General features: G+C 47.0%; 1 protein-coding gene across 7 annotated transcripts in view; it reads left to right on the forward strand.

Moving 5' to 3' along the window:
* The window catches only part of INPP5B (inositol polyphosphate-5-phosphatase B), a 299,917-nt gene that overhangs the window by 236,425 nt on the left and 41,431 nt on the right, over positions 1–22,061 (forward strand). The window lies entirely within an intron of this gene.

Consider the following 22,061-nt stretch of genomic DNA (forward strand, 5'->3'; position numbering starts at 1 on the left):
AGATGGCAGACACAATTACTCCCTCTTTGAGAATACCCGCCGGCTCAGATAAACCCGGAGAGTCGGGCACAAAACTCCTAGACAGGGCATCCGCCTTCACATTTTTAGAGCCCGGAAGGTACGAAACCACAAAGTCAAAACGGGCAAAAAACAGCGACCAACGAGCCTGTCTAGGATTCAACCGCTTGGCAGACTCGAGATAAGTCAAGTTCTTGTGATCAGTCAAGACCACCACGCGATGCTTAGCTCCTTCAAGCCAATGACGCCACTCCTCGAATGCCCACTTCATGGCCAGCGACTCTCGATTGCCAACATCATAATTTCGCTCAGCAGGCGAAAACTTCCTGGAAAAGAAAGTGCATGGTTTCATCACCGAGCAATCAGAACTTCTCTGCGACAAAACAGCCCCCGCTCCAATCTCAGAAGCATCAACCTCGACCTGGAATGGAAGCGAAACATCTGGTTGACACAACACAGGGGCAGAAGAAAAACGACGCTTCAACTCCTGAAAAGCTTCCACAGCAGCAGAAGACCAATTGACCACATCAGCACCCTTCTTGGTCAAATCGGTCAATGGTTTAGCAATACTAGAAAAATTGCAGATGAAGCGACGATAAAAATTAGCAAAGCCCAGGAACTTTTGCAGACTTTTCAGAGATGTCGGCTGAGTCCAATCATGGATGGCTTGGACCTTAACAGGGTCCATCTCGATAGTAGAAGGGGAAAAAATGAACCCCAAAAATAAAACCTTCTGAACACCAAAGAGACACTTTGATCCCTTCACAAACAAAGAATTAGCACGCAAGACCTGAAACACCGTTCTGACCTGCTTCACATGAGACTCCCAATCATCCGAGAAGATCAAAATATCATCCAAGTATACAATCAGGAATTTATCCAGGTACTCTCGGAAGATGTCATGCATAAAGGACTGAAACACTGATGGAGCATTGGCAAGTCCGAATGGCATTACTAGGTACTCAAAATGGCCCTCGGGCGTATTAAATGCAGTTTTCCATTCATCGCCTCGCTTAATACGCACAAGATTATACGCACCACGAAGATCTATCTTGGTGAACCAACTAGCCCCCTTAATCCGAGAAAACAAATCAGATAACGGCAAGGGGTACTGAAATTTAACCGTGATCTTATTTAGAAGGCGGTAATCTATACAAGGTCTCAGCGAACCATCCTTCTTGGCCACAAAAAAGAACCCCGCTCCTAATGGTGACGATGACGGGCGAATATGCCCCTTCTCCAAGGACTCCTTCACGTAACTCCGCATAGCGGCGTGCTCAGGCACTGATAAATTAAACAGTCGACCTTTTGGGAATTTACCACCAGGAATCAAATCGATAGCACAATCACAATCCCTATGCGGAGGTAGGGTATCGGACTTGGGCTCATCAAATACATCCCGGTAATCAGACAAGAACTCTGGGACCTCAGAAGGGGTGGATGACGAAATAGACAGAAATGGGACATCACCATGTACCCCCTGACAACCCCAGCTGGACACAGACATGGATTTCCAATCTAATACTGGATTATGGACTTGTAGCCATGGCAACCCCAACACGACCACATCATGCAGATTATGCAACACCAGAAAGCGAATATCCTCCTGGTGCGCAGGAGCCATGCACATGGTCAGCTGGGTCCAGTACTGAGGCTTATTCTTGGCCAAAGGCGTAGCATCAATTCCTCTCAATGCAATAGGACACTGCAAGGGCTCCAAGAAAAACCCACAACGCCTAGCATACTCCAAGTCCATCAAATTCAGGGCAGCGCCTGAATCCACAAATGCCATGACAGAATAAGATGACAAAGAGCAGATCAAGGTAACGGACAAAAGAAATTTTGACTGTACCGTACCAATGGTGGCAGACCTAGCGAACCGCTTAGTGCGCTTAGGACAATCAGAGATAGCATGAGTGGAATCACCACAGTAGAAACACAGCCCATTCTGACGTCTGTGTTCTTGCCGTTCAACTCTGGTCAAAGTCCTATCGCACTGCATAGGCTCAGGTTTATGCTCAGATAATACCGCCAAATGGTGCACAGATTTACGCTCACGCAAGCGTCGACCGATCTGAATGGCCAAAGACATAGATTCATTCAGACCAGCAGGCATAGGAAATCCCACCATGACATCCTTAAGGGCTTCAGAGAGACCCTTTCTGAAAATAGCTGCGAGCGCAACTTCATTCCATTGAGTGAGTACGGACCACTTTCTAAATTTCTGACAGTATACCTCTATCTCATCCTGACCCTGACATAGAGCCAGCAATTTCTTCTGTGCCTGATCCACCGAATTAGGTTCATCGTACAGCAATCCGAGCGCCAGGAAAAACGCATCAATATTACATAATGCAGGATCTCCTGGCGCAAGAGAAAAAAGAAATAATGATCCTAATTTGTTGAACTGGGTCACCAGAGGAGCGAGGTTTCAAAGCCAGAAATAGTTTACAATTATTTTTGAAACTCAAAAACTTAGTTCTATCTCCAAAAAACAAATCAGGAATAGGTATTCTAGGTTCTAACATAGATTTCTGATCAATAGTGTCTTGAATCTTTTGTACTCTTGCCGTGAGCTGATCCACACATGAAGACAGACCTTTAATGTCCATCGCTACACCTGTGTACTGAACCACCCAAATGTCTAGGGGAAAAAAAAAGGCAAAACACAGTGCAGAGAAAAAAAAAAGGTCTCAGAACTTCTTTTTTCCCTCTATTGAGAATCATTAGTACTCACGGCCTCCAGTACTGTTATGATCAGGTAATTCAGTACCACAATGGACATAGAAGTCAGAGCACATACAGTGATCTGACAATAACCCAAAAACATAGAACGAGCTCTGAGACGTGGGAACTCTGCTGACCGCAATCCCTAATCCTCTCCAACCACACTAGAAGCAGCCGTGGATTGCGCCTAACGCTCCCTATGCAACTCGGCACAGCCTGAGAAACTAGCTAGCCTGAAGATAGAAAATAAGCCTACCTTGCCTCAGAGAAATACCCCAAAGGAAAAGGCAGCCCCCACATATAATGACTGTGAGTTAAGATGAAAAGACAAACGTAGAGATGAAATAGATTTAGCAAAGTGAGGCCCGACTTTCTGAACAGAGCGAGGATAGGAAAGGTAACTTTGCGGTCAACACAAAACCCTACAAACAACCACGCAAAGGGGGCAAAAAGACCCTCCGTACCGAACTAAGGGCACGGAGGTACACCCTCTGCGTCCCAGAGCTTCCAGCAAGCAAGAAAAAACAAATAAGCAAGCGGGACAGAAAAAAACAGCAAACAAAATAACAAAAGCTGAACTTAGCTATGCAGAGCAGCAGGCCACAGGAACGATCCAGGAGGAAACAGGTCCAATACTAGAACATTGACTGGAGGCCAGGATCAAAGCACTAGGTGGAGTTAAATAGAGCAGCACCTAATGACTTCACCACATCACCTGAGGAAGGAAACTCAGAAGCCGCAGTACCACTCTCCTCCACCAACAGAAGCTCATAGAGAGAATCAGCCGAAGTACCACTTGTGACCACAGGAGGGAGCTCTGCCACAGAATTCACAACAGGAAGTGGTCTGTGCTCACTCAATGGAATGAATGTGCGCTGGCAGCAATTTTCAGAAAGGGTCTCTCTGAAGCCCTTAAGGATGTCATGGTGGGATTTCCTATGCCTGCTGGTCTGAATGAGTCTATGTCTTTGGCCATTCAGATCGATCGACGCTTAAGTGAACGTAAAAATGTGCACCATTTGGCGGTATTATCTGAGCATAAACCTGAGCCTATGCAATGTGATAGGACTTTGACCAGAGCTGAACGGCAAGAACACAGACGTCGGAATGGGCTGTGTTTTTATTGTGGTAATTCCACTCATGCTATCTCCGATTGTCCTAAGCGCACTAAGCGGTTCGCTAGGTCTGCCACCATTGGTACGGTCCAGTCGAAATTTCTTTTGTCCGTTACTTTGATTTGCTCTTTGTCATCCTATTCTGTCATGGCATTTGTGGATTCAGGCGCTGCCCTGAATTTGATGGACTTGGACTTTGCTAGGCGCCGTGGGTTTTTCTTGGAGCCCTTGCAGTATCCTATTCCATTGAGAGGAATTGATGCTACGCCTTTGGCCAAGAATAAGCCTCAGTACTGGACCCAACTGACCATGTGCATGGCTCCTGCGCATCGGGAGGATATTCGCTTTTTGGTGTTGCATAATCTGCATGATGTGGTCGTGTTGGGGTTGCCATGGCTACAGGTCCATAAACCAGTATTGGATTGGAAATCTATGTCTGTGTCCAGCTGGGGTTGTCAGGGGGTGCATGGTGATGTTCCAGTTCTGTCTATTTCATCATCCACCCCTTCTGAGGTCCCAGAGTTCTTGTCGGATTACCGGGCTGTATTTGATGAGCTCAAGTCCAGTGCCCTACCTCCGCATAGGGATTGCGATTGTGCTATCGATTTGATTCCTGGTAATAAGTTTCCTAAGGGTCGACTGTTTAATTTGTCTGTGCCTGAGCACGCCGCTATGCGGAGTTACGTAAAGGAATCCTTGTTGAAGGGTCATATTCGCCCGTTGTCGTCGCCATTGGGAGCAGGGTTCTTTTTTGTGGCCAAGAAGGATGGTTCGTTGAGACCTTGTATTGATTACCGCCTTCTAAATAAAATCACAGTCAAATTTCAGTACCCCTTGCCTCTGCTGTCTGATTTGTTTGCTCGGATTAAGGGGGCTAGTTGGTTCACCAAGATAGATCTTTGTGGTGCGTATAATCTTGTGCGTATTAAACAGGGCGATGAATGGAAAACAGCATTTAATACGCCCGAGGGCCATTTTGAGTACCTGGTTATGCCATTCGGGCTTTCCAATGCTCCATCAGTATTTCATTTCTTTATGCATGACATCTTCCGAGAGTACCTGGATAAATTCCTGATTGTATACTTGGATGATATTTTGGTCTTCTCGGATGATTGGGAGTCTCACGTGAAGCAGGTTAGAATGGTGTTCCAGGTCCTGCGTGCAAATTCTTTGTTTGTGAAGGGGTCAAAGTGTCTCTTTGGTGTTCAGAAGGTTTCATTTTTGGGTTTAATTTTTTCCCCTTCTACTGTCGAGATGGACCCTGTTAAAGTTCAGGCCATTTATGATTGGACTCAGCCGACATCTCTGAAGAGTCTGCAAAAGTTCCTGGGCTTTGCTCATTTTTATCGTCGCTTGATCAATAATTTTTCGAGTATTGCTAAACCGTTGACTGATTTGACCAAGAAGGGTGCTGATGTGGTCAATTCGTCTTCTGCTGCTGTAGAAGCTTTTCAGGAGTTGAAGCGTCGTTTTTCTTCTGCCCCTGTGTTGTGCCAGCCAGATGTTTCGCTCCTGTTCCAGGTCGAGGTTGATGCTTCTGAGATTGGAGCAGGGGCTGTTTTGTCGCAAAGAAGTTCTGATGGCTCGGTGATGAAACCATGTGCCTTCTTTTCCAGGAAGTTTTCGCCTGCTGAGCGTAATTATGATGTTGGCAATCGAGAGTTGTTGGCCATGAAGTGGGTATTCGAGGAGTGGCGTCATTGGCTTGAAGGAGCTAAGCATCGCGTGGTGGTCTTGACTGATCACAAGAACTTGACTTATCTCGAGTCTGCCAAACGGTTGAATCCTAGACAGGCTCGTTGGTCGCTGTTTTTCTCCCGTTTTGACTTTGTGGTTTCGTACCTTCCGGGCTCTAAAAATGTGAAGGCGGATGCCCTGTCTAGGAGTTTTGTGCCCGACTCTCCGGCTTTGCCTGAGCCGGCGAGTATTCTCAAAGGGGGGGTAATTTTGTCTGCCATCTCCCCTGATTTGCGGCGGGTGCTGCAAAAATTTCAGGCTAATAGACCTGACCGTTGCCCAGCGGAGAAACTGTTTGTCCCTGATAAATGGACGAGTAGAGTTATCTCTGAGGTTCATTGTTCGGTGTTGGCTGGTCATCCTGGAATCTTTGGTACCAGAGATTTGGTGGCTAGATCCTTTTGGTGGCCGTCTCTGTCGCGGGATGTACGTTCGTTTGTGCAGTCCTGTGGGATTTGTGCTCGGGCTAAGCCCTGCTGTTCTCGTGTCAGTGGGTTGCTTTTGCCCTTGCCAGTCCCAAAGAGGCCCTGGACACATATCTCTATGGATTTTATTTTGGATCTCCCTGTCTCTCAAAAGATGTCGGTCATTTGGGTGGTTTGTGATCGCTTCTCTAAGATGGTCCATTTGGTACCCTTGTCTAAATTGCCTTCCTCCTCTGATTTGGTGCCATTGTTTTTCCAGCATGTGGTTCGTTTACATGGCATTCCGGAGAACATCGTTTCTGACAGAGGTTCCCAGTTTGTTTCGAGGTTTTGGCGAGCCTTTTGTGCTAGGATGGGCATTGATTTGTCTTTTTCCTCGGCTTTCCATCCTCAGACAAATGGCCAAACTGAACGAACCAATCAGACCTTGGAAACATCTGAGATGTTTTGTTTCTGCTGATCAGGATGACTGGGTGTCCTTTTTGCCTTTGGCTGAGTTCGCCCTTAATAATCGGGCCAGCTCGGCTACTTTGGTTTCGCCGTTTTTCTGCAATTCTGGTTTCCATCCTCGTTTCTCTTCAGGGCAGGTTGAGTCTTCGGACTGTCCTGGTGTGGATACTGTGGTGGATAGGTTGCAGCAGATTTGGACTCATGTAGTGGACAATTTGACATTGTCCCAGGAGAAGGCTCAACGTTTCGCTAACCGTAGGCACTGTGTGGGTCCCTGACTTCGTGTTGGGGATTTGGTTTGGTTGTCGTCTCGTTATATTCCTATGAAAGTTTCCTCTCCTAAGTTTAAGCCTCGTTTCATTGGTCCGTATAGGATTTCTGAGGTTCTTAATCCTGTGTCTTTTCGTTTGACCCTTCCAGCTTCTTTTTCCATCCATAATGTATTCCATAGGTCATTGTTGCGGAGATACGTGGCACCTGTGGTTCCATCCGTTGATCCTCCTGCCCCGGTTTTGGTTGAGGGGGAGTTGGAGTATATAGTGGAGAAGATTTTGGATTCTCGTATTTCGAGACGGAAACTCCAGTACCTGGTTAAGTGGAAGGGTTATGGTCAGGAAGATAATTCCTGGGTCTTTGCCTCTGATGTTCATGCTGCCGATCTGGTTCGTGCCTTTCATTTGGCTCATCCTGGTCGGCCTGGGGGCTCTGGTGAGGGTTCAGTGACCCCTCCTCAAGGGGGGGTACTGTTGTGAATTCTGTGGTCGAGCTTCCTCCTGTGGTCATGAGTGGCACTTCGGCTGGGTCTGTCTATGAGCTTCCTCTGGTGGATGTGAGTGGGGCTGCGGCTTCTGAGTTTCCTTCCTCAGGTGACGAGGTTAAGTCGTTAGGTGCTGCTCTATTTAACTCCACCTAGTTCTTTGTTCCTTGCCTCCAGTCAATGTTCCAGTATTGGTCTTGCTCTCTCCTGGATCGTCTTGTGGCCTGCCTGCCCTGCATAAGCTAAGTTCTTCTTGTGTTACTTTTGTTTGCTATTTTTTCTGTCCAGCTTGCTATATTGATTTTTCATGCTTGCTGGAAGCTCTGGGACGCAGAGGGAGCACCTCCGTGCCGTTAGTCGGTACGGAGGGTCTTTTTGCGCCCTCTGCGTGGTTGTTTGTAGGTTTTTGTGCTGACCGCAAAGCTATCTTTACTATCCTCGGTCTATTCAGTAAGTCGGGCCTCACTTTGCTAAAACCTATTTCATCTCTATGTTTGTATTTTCATCTTTACTCACTTTCATTATTTGTGGGGGGCAGCCTTTTCCTTTGGGGAATTTCTCTGAGGCAAGGTAGGCTTATTTTTCTATCTTCAGGGCTAGCTAGTTTCTCAGGCTGTGCCCGAGGCGCCTAGGTCTGGTCAGGAGCACTCCACGGCTACCTCTAGTGTGGTGTGATAGGATTATGGATTGCGGTCAGCAGAGTTCCCACGTCTCAGAGCTCGTCCTATGTTATTAGTAACTATCAGGTCACTTTGTGTGCTCTTAACCACCAGGTCCATTGTGTTTCTGAATCACCAGTTCATAACAGGTCTGCCTGTGGGGGCATCTGCCTTATACTACAGGGTCTGCCTATAGGGGGTCTGCCTAATAATACAGGGTCTGCCTAATACTACAGGGTCTGCCTATGGGGGGTCTGCCTTATACTACAGGGTCTGTCGTATAATTCAGGATCTGCCTATGGGAGGGTCTGCCTAATGCTACAGGGTCTGCCTATGAGGGGTCTGCCTATTGCTACAGGGTCTGCCTATGGGGGGTCTGCCTAATACTACCTGGTCTGCCTATGGGGGGGTCTGCCTAGTACTACAGGGTCTGCCTGTGGGGGGGTCTGCATTATACTACAGGGTCTGCTTGTGGGTGGTCTGCCTAATACTACAGGGTTTGCCTAATACTACTAGGTCTGCCTATGGGGCTCTGCCTAATACTACAGGGTCTGCCTAATGCTACAGGGTCTGCCTGTGGGGGAGGTCTGCCTAATACTACGGGTCTGCCTATGGGGGTTTGCCTAATACTACGGGGTCTGCCTTATACTGCAGGGTCTGCCTATGAGGGGTCTGCCTAATCCTACAGGGTCTGCCTACCTATGGGGGGGGGTCTGCCGTATCCTACAGGGTCTGCCTAATACTACAGGGTCTGCCTATGGGGGGTCTGCCTAATGCTACAGGGTCTGCCTAATACTACAGGGTCTGACTACTACTACAGGATCTGCCTGTGGGGGCGTCTGCCTTATACTACAGGGTCTGCCTATGGGGGGTCTGCCTAATAATACAGGGTCTGCCTAAGACTACAGGGTCTGCCTATGGGGGGGTCTGCCTTATATTACAGGGTCTGTCGTATAATTCAGGATCTGCCTATGGGGGGTCTGCCTAATGCTACAGGGTCTGCCTATGGGGGGTCTGCCTAATACTACCTGGTCTGCCTATGGGGGGTCTGTCTAATACTACAGGGTCTTCTTATGGGGGTCTGCCTAATGCCACAGGGTCTGCCTATGGGGGGTCTGCCTAATACTACAGGGTCTTCCTATGGGGGGTCTGCCTAGTGCTACAGGGTCTGCCTATGGGGGGTCTGCCTAATACTGCCTGGTCTGCCTCTAGGGGGTCTGCCTAATACTACAGGGTCTGCCTTATACTACAGGGTCTGCCTTATACTACAGGGTCTGCCTAATACTACAGGGTCTGCCTAATGCTACAGGGTCTGCCTATGGGGGGGTCTGCCTAATACTACCTGGTCTGCCTATGGGGGGTCTGCCTAATTCTACAGGGTCTGCCTGTGGGGGGTCTGCCTTATACTACAGGGTCTGCCTAATACTACAGGGTCTGCCTATGGGGGAGTCTGCCTAATACTACAGCGTCTGCCTAATGCTACAGGGTCTGCCTATGGGGGTCTGCCTAATACTACCTGGTCTGCCTATGGGGGGGTCTGCCTAATACTACAGGGTCTGCCTATGGGGGGTCTGCCTAATGCTACAGGGTCTGCCTATGGAGGTCTGCCTAATACTACCTGGTCTGCCCATGGGGGGTCTGCCTAATACTACAGGGTCTGCCTGTGGGGGGGATCTGCCTTATACTACAGGGTCTGCCTATCGGGGGTCTGCCTAATACTACAGGGTCTGCCTAATGCTACAGGGTATAGGGGAGCTGTACAGGGGTCAGACTCGAGACATTATTAAATGTAAAGTGGGCACTTATTGCTATAGAGGAACTCCGGTTACTGTGACTGTCAAAGGAGCACACATGGCAATATTACTTCTAGGGGACAAAATATGGGCACTGTTTTCTAGGGCACTTGTGCCCAGCATTACTATATTATAGACGGGTGCTTTAGAATTTAGAGGGCACACCGAACCACACAGCAGGTGCAGTAATAGGGACACATATGGCAGCAGCAGCTCAGTATTGGGGTATCAGGTGCTGTAGGACACATACGGCAGCAGCGGCTCAGTATTGGGGTATCAGGAGCAGTAATAAGGACACATACGGCAGCAGCTGCTCAGTATCGGGGTATAAGGTGCAGTAATAGAGACACATACAGCAGTAGCGGCTCAGTATTGGGGCATCGGGTGCAGTAATAGGGACACATACGGCAGCAGCGGCTCAGTATTGGGGTATCAGGTGCAGTAATAGGGACACATAAGGCAGCAGCGGCTTAGTATTGGGGTATCAGGTGCAGTAATAAGGACACATACAGCAGCAGCGGCTCAGTATTGGGGTATCTGGGGCAATAATAGGGACACATACGGCAGCAGCAGCTCAGTATTGGGGTATCAGGTGCAGTAATAGAGACACATACGGCAGCAGCAGCTCAGTATTGGGGTATCGGGTGCAGTAAGAGGGACATATACGGCAGCAGCGGCTCAGTATTGGGGTATCAGGGGCAGTAATAAGGACACATACAGCAGCAGCGGCTCAGCATTGGGGTATCAGGGGCAGTAATAGGGACACATACGGCAGCAGTGGCTCAGTATTGGGGTATCAGGGGCAGTAATAGGGACACATACGGCAGCAGCGGCTCAGGATTGGGGTATCAGGTAGCAGTAATAGGGACACATACGGCAGCAGCAGCTCAGTATCGGGGTATCGGGCAGTAATAAGGACACATACGGCAGCAGCGGCTCAGTATCGGAGTATCAGGTGCAGTAATAGGCACATATGGCAGCAGCGGCTCAGTATTGGGGTATCAGGTGCAGTAATAGGGACACATACGGCAGCCGCGGCTCAGTATTGGGGTATCAGGTGCAGTAATAGGGACACATACGGCAGCAGCGGCTCAGTATTGGGGTATCAGGGGCAGTAATAGGGACACATGCGGCAGCAGTGGCTCAATATTGGGGTATCGGGCAGTAATAGGGACACACACGGCAGCAGCAGCTCAGTATCGGGGTATCAGGGGCAGTAATAGGCACATACGGCAGCAGCGGCTCAGTATTGGGGTATCAGGTGCAGTAATAGGGACACATACGGCAGCCGCGGCTCAGTATCGGGGTATCAGATGCAGTAATAGGGACACATACGGCAGCAGCGGCTCAGTATCGGGGTATCAGGTGCAGTAATAGGCACATACGGCATCAGCGGCTCAGTATTTGGGTATCAGGCGCAATAATAGGGACACATACGGCAACAGCGGCTCAGTATTGGGGTATCAGGTGCAATAATAGGGACACATAAGGCAGCAGCGGCTCAGTATCGGGGTATCAGGTGCAGTAATAGGGACACATAGGGCAGCAGTGGCTCAGTATTGAGATATCAGGTGCAGTAATAGGGACACATACGGCAGCAGCGGCTCAGTATTGGGGTATCAGGGGCAGTAATAGGGACACATGCGGCAGCAGTGGCTCAATATTGGGGTATCGGGCAGTAATAGGGACACACACGGCAGCAGCAGCTCAGTATTGGGGTATCAGGGGCAGTAATAGGCACATACGGCAGCAGCGGCTCAGTATTGGGGTATCAGGTGCAGTAATAGGGACACATACGGCAGCCGCGGCTCAGTATCGGGGTATCAGATGCAGTAATAGGGACACATACGGCAGCAGCGGCTCAGTATCGGGGTATCAGGTGCAGTAATAGGCACATACGGCATCAGCGGCTCAGTATTTGGGTATCAGGCGCAATAATAGGGACACATACGGCAACAGCGGCTCAGTATTGGGGTATCAGGTGCAATAATAGGGACACATAAGGCAGCAGCGGCTCAGTATCGGGGTATCAGGTGCAGTAATAGGGACACATAGGGCAGCAGTGGCTCAGTATTGGGATATCAGGTGCAGTAATAGGGACACATACGGCAGCAGCGGCTCAGTATTGAGATATCAGGTGCAGTAATAGGGACACATACTGCAGCAATGGCTCAGTATTGGGATATCAAGGGCAGTAATAGGGACACATACGGCAGCAGCGGCTCAGTATCGGGGTATCAGGGGCAGTAATAGGGACACATACGGCAGCAGCGGCTCAGTATTGGGATATCAGCAGGATGAGGATTTTTTGCAGGTTGGGAATAGATGATGGGGCTGGAATGTGAGAAGTGAAATGTGTCTTTGTTGATTTCTCTGCATCCGAGTCATGGCTGGAGAAGTTGTCATGTCGTTCTGGGCCAGATGGGAAAAGTGAACGATTCCATGAGAAAAGACGTCAGCGGTAAGTCATTGTCTGTAACTGTGCAGTGATCTGTTATATGTTCTGTAGGACTGGTATCTACCATTAACCATATGGCGGTAATATCCATGTTGGTCTTTGTATAGAGATTATCTATACAAAGAGGTCATCTGCTGAGGTTCTCCTCCACTATTAGGGTGCATCACCCAGCTGTAATTAAGGTTAGCTGGTTAGGGGCCCACTCAGAAGCTTTGCCCCCCCCTGAGCCAAAACTCTAGCTACGCCTCTGTCTCCAACACATGGGATTGGCTATAGGGGAAAATAGAGTGTAGGTGAGTTGGGACTCTATACTACTGAGACAGCAATTTTATAACCAGCCTCTTGAAAACAAGAGCAAATAAATGATTTATGTGTTGAAGTGAAGATATACCTCCACTGTTCTTTTGATGGAGAGTTCTAAATCGCCCTCCAATTGGATTTGGGAATGGGTGGCAGGTTGGTCTGGGGGTTCAATCAGCAAGGAGTGTGGGAAGGATAAAGTATGTCTTAGGGGTCCTGTAACCATGCACGCTGCTTCAAAAGACATCTGAACATTACTGTAAAAAGGTCTGATAGGGAATGAATGGAAACAAAATGGGAAAGCTGACCAACTCTTCAAGTTCCCAGGGTAGTGGACATAGCGATAACGAGAAGGTCTGTCTTTGAGAGCCAGACACGCCCAGCTCTAAAATGGGACACTTTGAAGCATCCATTGTTTACCCGAGTTTGGAAAACATTGTCTTCCTAACCCGAGGGAAAAAGCAGATTACCCAAGATGGGACACATAGAGGAGGATTGCAGTATAATATATGAACGGACTGCAGGATTGGTGCAACAAGCAAAGGGAATCCCCGAAAGTGTGTTGTGTTTTGAGTGATTTAACCAGAGACAAGTCCAGCCATAGAGTCTATTAAATAGGCATATTTGTGAAGCTTTGCTCAATTGCGAACCATGCGAGGTGGAAAGCTATGTAATAAGATTTGAAATCTGGCAAAGCTATACCCTCTGATGTCTTAGAATGATATAAAATAGCTCTTCTGATACGTGGAGGTTTATCAGACCTTTTGAACTTAGTTTGGACCACTGCGAGACTCCTGAGGAAAGACAAGGGAACCACAATCGGGAGAGCCTGTATAACGTACAAGATCCGAGGGTAAGTGTTCTTTTTAAAGATTGTGCTTCTACCAAAACAGGTAAAATCATTCCTTGTCCATATTAAGCAGTTCTAGTGTACTGATTGGAGTAGTTTTGAGAAGTTAAGTTTCTTGGTAATAGCTCTAAAATACTTAGGGAGTTGGCCCATTTAAAACTAATGGCATCTTTTAAGGGCATTAGAATCGAGGAAGAAGTGTTAATATTCAGGAACTCTGACTTAAGGTACCGTCACACATAACGATATCGTTAACGATATCGTTGCTTTTTGTGACGTAGCAACGATATCGTTAAGGAAATCGTTATGTGTGACAGCGTCCAACGATCAGGCCCCTGCTGGGAGATCGTTGGTCGCTGAGGAAAGTCCAGAACTTTATTTAGTCGCTGGACTTCCCGCTGACATCGCTGGATCGGCGTGTGTGACGCCGATCCAGCGATGTCTTCACTGGTAACCAGGGTAAACATCGGGTTACTAAGCGCAGGGCCGCGCTTAGTAACCCGATGTTTACCCTGGTTACCAGCGTAAACGTTAAAAAAAACAAACACTACATACTTACCTTCAGCTGTCTGTCCCCGGCGCTCTGCTTCTCTGCACTCCTCCTGCATCCTGTGTCAGCGCCAGCCAGCCGGAAAGCACAGCGGTGACGTCACCGCTCTGCTTTCCGGCTGACCGGCGCTGACAGTGCAGAGGAAATCAGAGCGCCGGAGGACAGACAGCTGAAGGTAAGTATGTAGTGTTTGTTTTTTTAACGTTTACGCTGGTAACCATGGTAAACATCGGGTTACTAAGCGCGGACCTGCGCTTAGTAACCCGATGTTTACCCTGGTTACCGGGGACCTCGGGATCGTTGGTCGCTGGAGAGCTCTCTGTGTGACAGCTCTCCAGCGACCAAACAGCGACGCTGCAGCGATCGACATCACACAGACAGCTCTCCAGCGACCAACGATGCCGGTAACCAGGGTAAACATCGGGTTACTAAGCGCAGGGCCGCGCTTAGTAACCCGATGTTTACCATGGTTACCATCGTAAAAGTTAAAAAAACAAACACTATATACTTACCTTCCGCTGTCTGTCCCCGGCGCTGTGCTTTCCTGCACTGACTGTGAGCACAGGGGCCGGAAAGCAGAGCGGTGATGTCACCGCTGTGCTTTCCGGCTGGCCGACGCTGACACAGGATGCAGGAGGAGTGAAGAGAAGCAGAGCGCCGAGGACAGACAGCTGAAGGTAAGTATGTAGTGTTTTTTTTTTTTACTTTTCCGATGGTAACCAGGGTAAACATCGGGTTACTAAGCGCGGCCCTGCGCTTAGTAACCCGATGTTTACCCTGGTTACCAGTGAAGACATCGCTGAATCGGCGTCGCACACGCCGATTCAGCGATGTCTGCAGGGAGTCCAGCGACGAAATAAAGTTCTGGACTTTCTTCAGCGACCAACGACATCACAGCAGGATCCTGATCGCTGCTGCGTGTCAAACACAACGATATCGCTAGCCAGGACGCTGCAACGTCACGGATCGCTAGCGATATCGTTGTGATGTTGTTTAGTGTGAAGGTACCTTTAGTGTGACGGTACCCTTAAGTGAAGTTAATTTTAATGTTAGGTAGGCTATTGTATAAGTGAAATTCTGCCATCAAGTTTTTAAGTGAGATGACCATGTTGGTGATGAAGAAAAGCGGGTCATCTGTATATGCAGCAATCTTGTAAGGAGAGCTGCAAATACAAGAGCCCATAATGTTAGTATTAGACCTGATACTCCTGAGGAGGGACTCCAGTGTAAATATAAAAATTAAAGGTAATAGTGGGCACTCTTGATGTGTACCATTACATATAACACTGGGACTTCATTTTGGCTGTATTTATACGTACCTGTCCTCCTTTGCGCTCATGAACCCTGCCTGGTCTGAGTGGATGACATCCGTTAAAAGGGGGGATAGTCTGTATGCAATCATTTTCGCAAACAATTTAATATCTAACTTTAGGAGTGAGATTGGACTATAGCTTGGACATTGGGATGGATCTTTCCCTTTCTTATTTATAACTAATATATGAGCTTGTAAGGAGTCCCTTGGGAAAGAGGAGCTGAGATTCCTGCACTTAGGCAATGTCCAACCTTTATATATAGAGAAAATGAAGGAGTATAGACCAGTTTTCAGGACTACCGTATGTAGACCTTTAACATTTGAGGAGCTCACTGTTAGTTGAGAATTATGGTCTGACTACATTCTTAGGGGTTGTGAAGATGGCGGAATGGTAAGATTAGGGAGTGAAAAGAAAGGTCAAAGACAACCTAGTCAAAATAATAGAGCAGAAAGCAAACAGAAAAGACCAAAAGGAAGACAAAAGAAGATCAAATCTAACACTAGTTGCTCAGGGAAAAATCCATAGTAGCCTTCAAACTTTTGGAGGGGGGGGAGTGACCATGGAGCAGAGTACCGCGGAACGCTAGACACCTAGTAAATGAGAAAACGACATCCCCCGGGCCAGCATAGGAATCACCAATTAAAGGATGGGGGAGGCGCAGCCTCATTTCAAGTGTATGGCCAGAGACATCAGGGAAGAGCTTAAACACTTTGCAATCCATGGATATAGGATTGGAGGACCAAGCACGGCCAAGGATATCCTACTCATCAGTGTAGTAGTGAAGTCTATACAAGATATCTCTTGGGTTGTTGGGTTTGAGGGGTCCCTTTCTGGTGATCCAGTGTACTCCGTAGATGACATAGGGGGTCTGTGTGACTTTGTTGACTAAGGAAGTGATCACCATCTTGAGATCCTCCTTGCCAGCATCCTCTGGTAGACCTTTTATGCGACTGTTATTTCTTCACCCACTATTTTGTTGGTCATCAAGAAGCACGGTTATATTCTGCATTTGAGAATTGAGGGTCTTGTGTTTACTCTCCAGGGTTTGGATCTGGTTCAGTAGGTCTTTAGAGACATTTTCCGTTACCGCAGTCTTAGAAGAAGGAAGGTTAATGTCCTGTAAGGAATCAATGGCCTGTTGGAGGCTTCAGTTCTCTGAGCTAAGGAATCAAGGTGTTGTTTTGTTGGCAAGGCTTGTATGAGACCACGTAACACCTGGAGAGCTGAGTACAGCGGAGAGGGTGTAGTGTTTGTAAGAGAGGACACATGTTGCAGCAGACCTGACTGCGTGGATTGTAATGTATCCATGTCCTCCATATTGACAGGACGGGTATAAGTGTCCAAAGAAGATGGTGAAGGGTTATCCTCTCTGGAAGTGATACTTGTAGTTTTTCAGAGGGTCCCCTGAGTTCGCTTTAGGTACTCCACACGAGCCCACTGGCTGGTTAGGCAGCGGCGCCATTTTAGCAGAAGGACAGGATGCGTTCGGGATTGCAGGTGTAAAACACCATCCAATGTTATTACCTTGTGTGCCTTTGGAGCATGAAGCTGACCTTGAGACAGGGCTGTGGAGTCGGAGTTAGTTTTGGTTGGAGTCGGAGTCGGTAGAAATGTACCGACTCCAGCTTTAAAAAAAAAATGGTTTAATATTTCATAACTGAACTTTCATATGAATTTTATAAATGTTACTCAAATACAGGTCCTTCTCAAAAAATTAGCATATAGTGTTAAATTTCATTATTTACCATAATGTAATGATTACAATTAAACTTTCATATATTATAGATTCATTATCCACCAACTGAAATTTGTCAGGTCTTTTATTGTTTTAATACTGATGATTTTGGCATACAACTCCTGATAACCCAAAAAACCTGTCTCAATAAATTAGCATATCAAGAAAAGGTTCTCTAAACGACCTATTACCCTAATCTTCTGAATCAACTAATTAACTCTAAACACATGCAAAAGATACCTGAGGCTTTTATAAACTCCCTGCCTGGTTCATTACTCAAAACCCCCATCATGGGTAAGACTAGCGACCTGACAGATGTCAAGAAGGCCATCATTGACACCCTCAAGCAAGAGGGTAAGACCCAGAAAGAAATTTCTCAACAAATAGGCTGTTCCCAGAGTGCTGTATCAAGGCACCTCAATGGTAAGTCTGTTGGAAGGAAACAATGTGGCAGAAAACGCTGTACAACAAGAAGAGGAGACCGGACCCTGAGGAAGATTGTGGAGAAGGACCGATTCCAGACCTTGGGGAACCTGAGGAAGCAGTGGACTGAGTCTGGTGTGGAAACATCCAGAGCCACCGTGCACAGGCGTGTACAGGAAATGGGCTACAGGTGCCGCATTCCCCAGGTAAAGCCACTTTTGAGCTACAGAGAAGCAGCACTGGACTGTTGCTAAGTGGTCCCAAGTACTTTTTTCTGATGAAAGCAAATTTTGCATGTCATTCGGAAATCAAGGTGCCAGAGTCTGGAGGAAGACTGGGGAGAAGGAAATGCCAAAATGCCTGAAGTCCAGTGTCAAGTACCCACAGTCAGTGATGGTGTGGGGTGCCATGTCAGCTGCTGGTGTTGGTCCACTGTGTTTCATCAAGGGCAGGGTCAATGCAGCTAGCTATCAGGAGATTTTGGAGCACTTCATGCTTCCATCGGCTGAAATGCTTTATGGAGATGAAGATTTCATTTTTCAGCACGACCTGGCACCTGCTCACAGTGCCAAAACCACTGGTAAATGGTTTACTGACCATGGTATTACTGTGCTTAATTGGCCTGCCAACTCTCCTGACCTGAACCCCATAGAGAATCTGTGGGATATTGTGAAGAGAAAGTTGAGAGACGCAAGACCCAACACTCTGGATGAGCTTAAGGCCGCTATTGAAGCATCCTGGGCCTCCATAACATCTCAGCAGTGTCACAGGCTGATTGCCTCCATGCCACGCCGCATTGAAGCAGTCCTTTCTGCCAAAGGATTCCCGACCAAGTATTGAGTGCATAACTGAACATTATTATTTGATGGTTTTTTTGTTTGTTATTAAAAAAACACTTTTATTTGATTGGATGGGTGAAATATGCTAATTTATTGAGACAGGTTTTTTGGGTTATCAGGAGTTGTATGCCAAAATCATCAGTATTAAAACAATAAAAGACCTGACAAATTTCAGTTGGTGGATAATAAATCTATAATATATGAAAGTTTAATTGTAATCATTACATTATGGTAAATAATGAAATTTAACACTATATGCTAATTTTTTGAGAAGGACCTGTATATTATGAACAACAGTGATAAGCAGTTCTGCTGGAGATAGAGACATTTCTTACTTCTTGTGTGTCACTGTTCTCCACTGCCCTTAGGCGTTATGTGACCGCGTTTAACGGACTGCGTTACACCGCGACATAGCGCGGTGTAACATAGTCCGTTAACGCCACCATAGCCTGTAATGGCGAACGCATCACTAGCGCACGCCCACATTGGGCGTGCGCTAGCGATGTGCCGTCATTTGAGTGACGGACCACGAACGCTGCTTCCTCGCTAGAGCAGATCGGGGATAGTAGCTCTCTTCTCATGGCATTAAACCACACACACACACACACCACCCTCCCATAGAGAGAACTTTCACAAGTTTACTCTCCCCAGGACAGCAGACAGAAGTGCTCTGAGGGACAAAGGTAGGTAGGCAGTGAGGCAGAAAGACAATGTGGGAGCCCAGAGAGGAGGTAAGGTGTGTCTCCCAGGTTATAAGAGCCAAAAGCAGGAACACACAGCTCCTGTACAGTGCAGAGCGATGGACCACAAGATGGCAGTGGCTAGCGGGGAATGGCTATGCGAATCTTGGTGTGCATGCTGGGGACATGTCTGGGGCTCTCAGGCAGCTGGGGGGGCAGAAAATCTTTCCAAGCAGAGTGCCAAGGATCTAATAGTCCTCCACATCCACTCTGCAGCTTCAAAGTAGAGGAGGGATCAAACCTCTGGGCCTTTAAGTATACACTGGCCACATATTAGACAATATCTTATTATTACCCTCCAGATCTGGAAAATAGGGCTCAAAATGCTCCTCAGGATGCCTGGGTCCTGCTTTTGCCTCTTGGAATTGCCTGGAGGGTATCTCTTCCATGGATTATGTGGATTTAGGGCTGGTTAGTATGAAACTCTTCTACTTGCAGCCGCGCCCCTCATTGTGTCAATTTTTAAAATCCGTGCTCCATAAGGGTGGTTTCACACTTGCCTTTTTAGTCTGCAGTGTTTTTTTCTTCAAAAAAACGCATGCGTTTTTTTCCCTATATTTAACCCCTTCATGACCAGGGGATTTTTCGTTTTTCCGTGTTCGTTTTTCGCTCCCCTCCTTCCCAGAGCCATAACTTTTTTATTTTTCCGTCAATTTGGCCATGTGAGGGCTTATTTTTTGCGGGACGAGTTGTACTTTTGAACGACATCATTGGTTTTAGCATGTCGTGTACTAGAAAACGGGAAAAAAATTCCAAGTGCGGTGAAATTGCAAAAAAAGTGCAATCCCACATTGGTTTTTTGTTTGGCTTTTTTGCTAGGTTCACTAAATGCTAAAAATGACCTGCCATTATGATTCTCCAGGTCATTACGAGTTCATAGACACCAAACATGACTAGGTTATTTTTTATCTAAGTGGTGAAAAAAAATTCCAAACTTTGCTAAAAAAAAAAAAAAAAAATTGCGCCATTTTCCGATACTCGTAGTGTCTCCATTTTTCGTGATCTGGGGTCAGTTGAGGGCTTATTTTTTGCGTGCCGAGATGACGTTTTTAATGATAGCATTTCGGTGCAGATACGTTCTTTTGATCGCCCGTTATTGCATTTTAATGCAATGTCGCGGCGACCAAAAAAACGTAATTCTGGCGTTTCGAGTTTTTTTCCCGCTACGCTGTTTAGCGATCAGGTTAATACTTTTTTTTATTTGATAGATCGGGCAATTCTGAGCGCGGCGATACCAAATATGCGTAGATTTGATATTTTTTTTATTGATTTATTTTGATTGGGGCGAAAGGGGGGTGATTTAAACTTTTATGTTTTTTTTATTTTTTTCACATTTTTTTAAACTTTTTTTTTTAACTTTTGCCATGCTTCAATAGCCTCCATGGGAGGCTAGAAGCAGGGACAGCACGATCGGCTCTGCTACATAGCAGCGATCTGCTGATCGCTGCTATGTAGCAGAATTGCACGTGTGCTGTGAGCGCCGACCACAGGGTGGCGCTCACAGCGACGGGCAATCAGTAACCATAGAGGTCTCAAGGACCTCTATGGCTACAATGGAGACGCATCGCCGACCCCCGGACATGTGACGGGGGTCGGCGATGACGTCATTTCCGGCCGCCCGGCCGGAAGCGGTAGTTAAATGCCGCTGTCTGCGTTTGACAGCGGCATTTAACTAGTTAATAGGTGCGGGCAGATCGCGATTCTGCCCGCGCCTATTACGGGCACATGTCAGCTGTTCAAAACAGCTGACATGTCCCGGCTTTGGTGCGGGCTCACCGCGGAGCCCTGCATCAAAGCAGGGGAGCCGGCATCGGACGGTATAGTACGTCCGATGCCGGTAAGGGGTTAACATTAACAGCGTTTTTTTTCTGCATGCGTTCATTTTCAGAAATGCAACTTGTAGTATTTTTGAGAGGCGTTTTTTGGACCCCAAAAAACGCATGCGTTTTCATGCCTTTTTTTGGGGTCAAAAAATACATTGGAGTCAATGGGGATGCATGCGTTTTTTTGTGCATGCGTTTTTTTTGCGTTAAAAACGCATGCGTTTTTTAAATAAAAAAACAGAAAACACACTGATTTGCCACTCACCAACATAAAGGTGATAAAGGGATCCTAACCCTACCCCTAACCCTAAGGGATCCTAACCCTACCCCTAACCCTACCCCTAACCCTAACTATTTCTGTTTAGAGTGGGTTTTTTACTGTATTTTGATGATTGGCAGCTGTCACACATTTCTCAGCATGCGTTTAAAAAACGCAAACGCATGAAAAAACGCATGTAAACGCGTCAAAACGCCGCTTTTTTTCACCACATGCAAAAACGCATGCATAAAAAAAACGCAGCGTTTGCACGCGTTTACATGCGTTTTTTCACCATGCGTTTTTTGCGTTTTTTACCGCAAAAACGCACCCAAAAAAACGCAAATGTGAAACCAGCCTTAGTGATTTTATTTATATGAGGACGTAAAAGTACAGTAAATTGCAAAGCTTCTCCTAAAACGTGCAGCACATAGGTGGCTAATTTTGATCAGTATCTTGCATCATAAAAGGACATGTCTCCATAATTTATTTTGTGTACATAAAGACACGTGAACAGCAGTGTAGATTGTAATGGGTAGGTGTTCTATCCCTGAAAAATACAGAACATGTACATGAAATATATGGATAGAACATGGACGTGTGAATGAGGCATTTTATGGGCCAATGCATCATTCCCATTGGTCAGGATGTGATTCAATATGTCAAGACTTTTGATTGGGAAACACCTTTATGGTGCCCTTACGATAGAGACAGACATGCTGATTTCAGGACACTGTCTTCTATATATGCATGTAGCTGCACAAATGAGCCAGGAGGCCTCGACATTCATGAGCTGCAGGGTAACCCTGCTCGCTGGACGCTGATTGACCGTCCTCTCGCTACACAGTAATTGGGGCTCCCAGCTCACTTGTGCCGCAACTAAGAAACTACATTTCATAAAAACTACATTATTGGCACATATAACACAGTGCTGAAATCAGCGTGGCTGCCACTAGCTCCAGGGCGACAGAAAGGTGGTGACAGATTTTCCACCAAAAGTCTTGTCAATGGCATATAACATAACATCCTGACCAAATGCATGGAACCCCACTGACACATATGTGCTTTATTCACAGTTTTGATGCACAATGAC

Source organism: Ranitomeya imitator, chromosome 3 (assembly GCF_032444005.1).
Source record: "Ranitomeya imitator isolate aRanImi1 chromosome 3, aRanImi1.pri, whole genome shotgun sequence".
NCBI classification, from domain to species: Eukaryota; Metazoa; Chordata; class Amphibia; order Anura; family Dendrobatidae; genus Ranitomeya; species Ranitomeya imitator.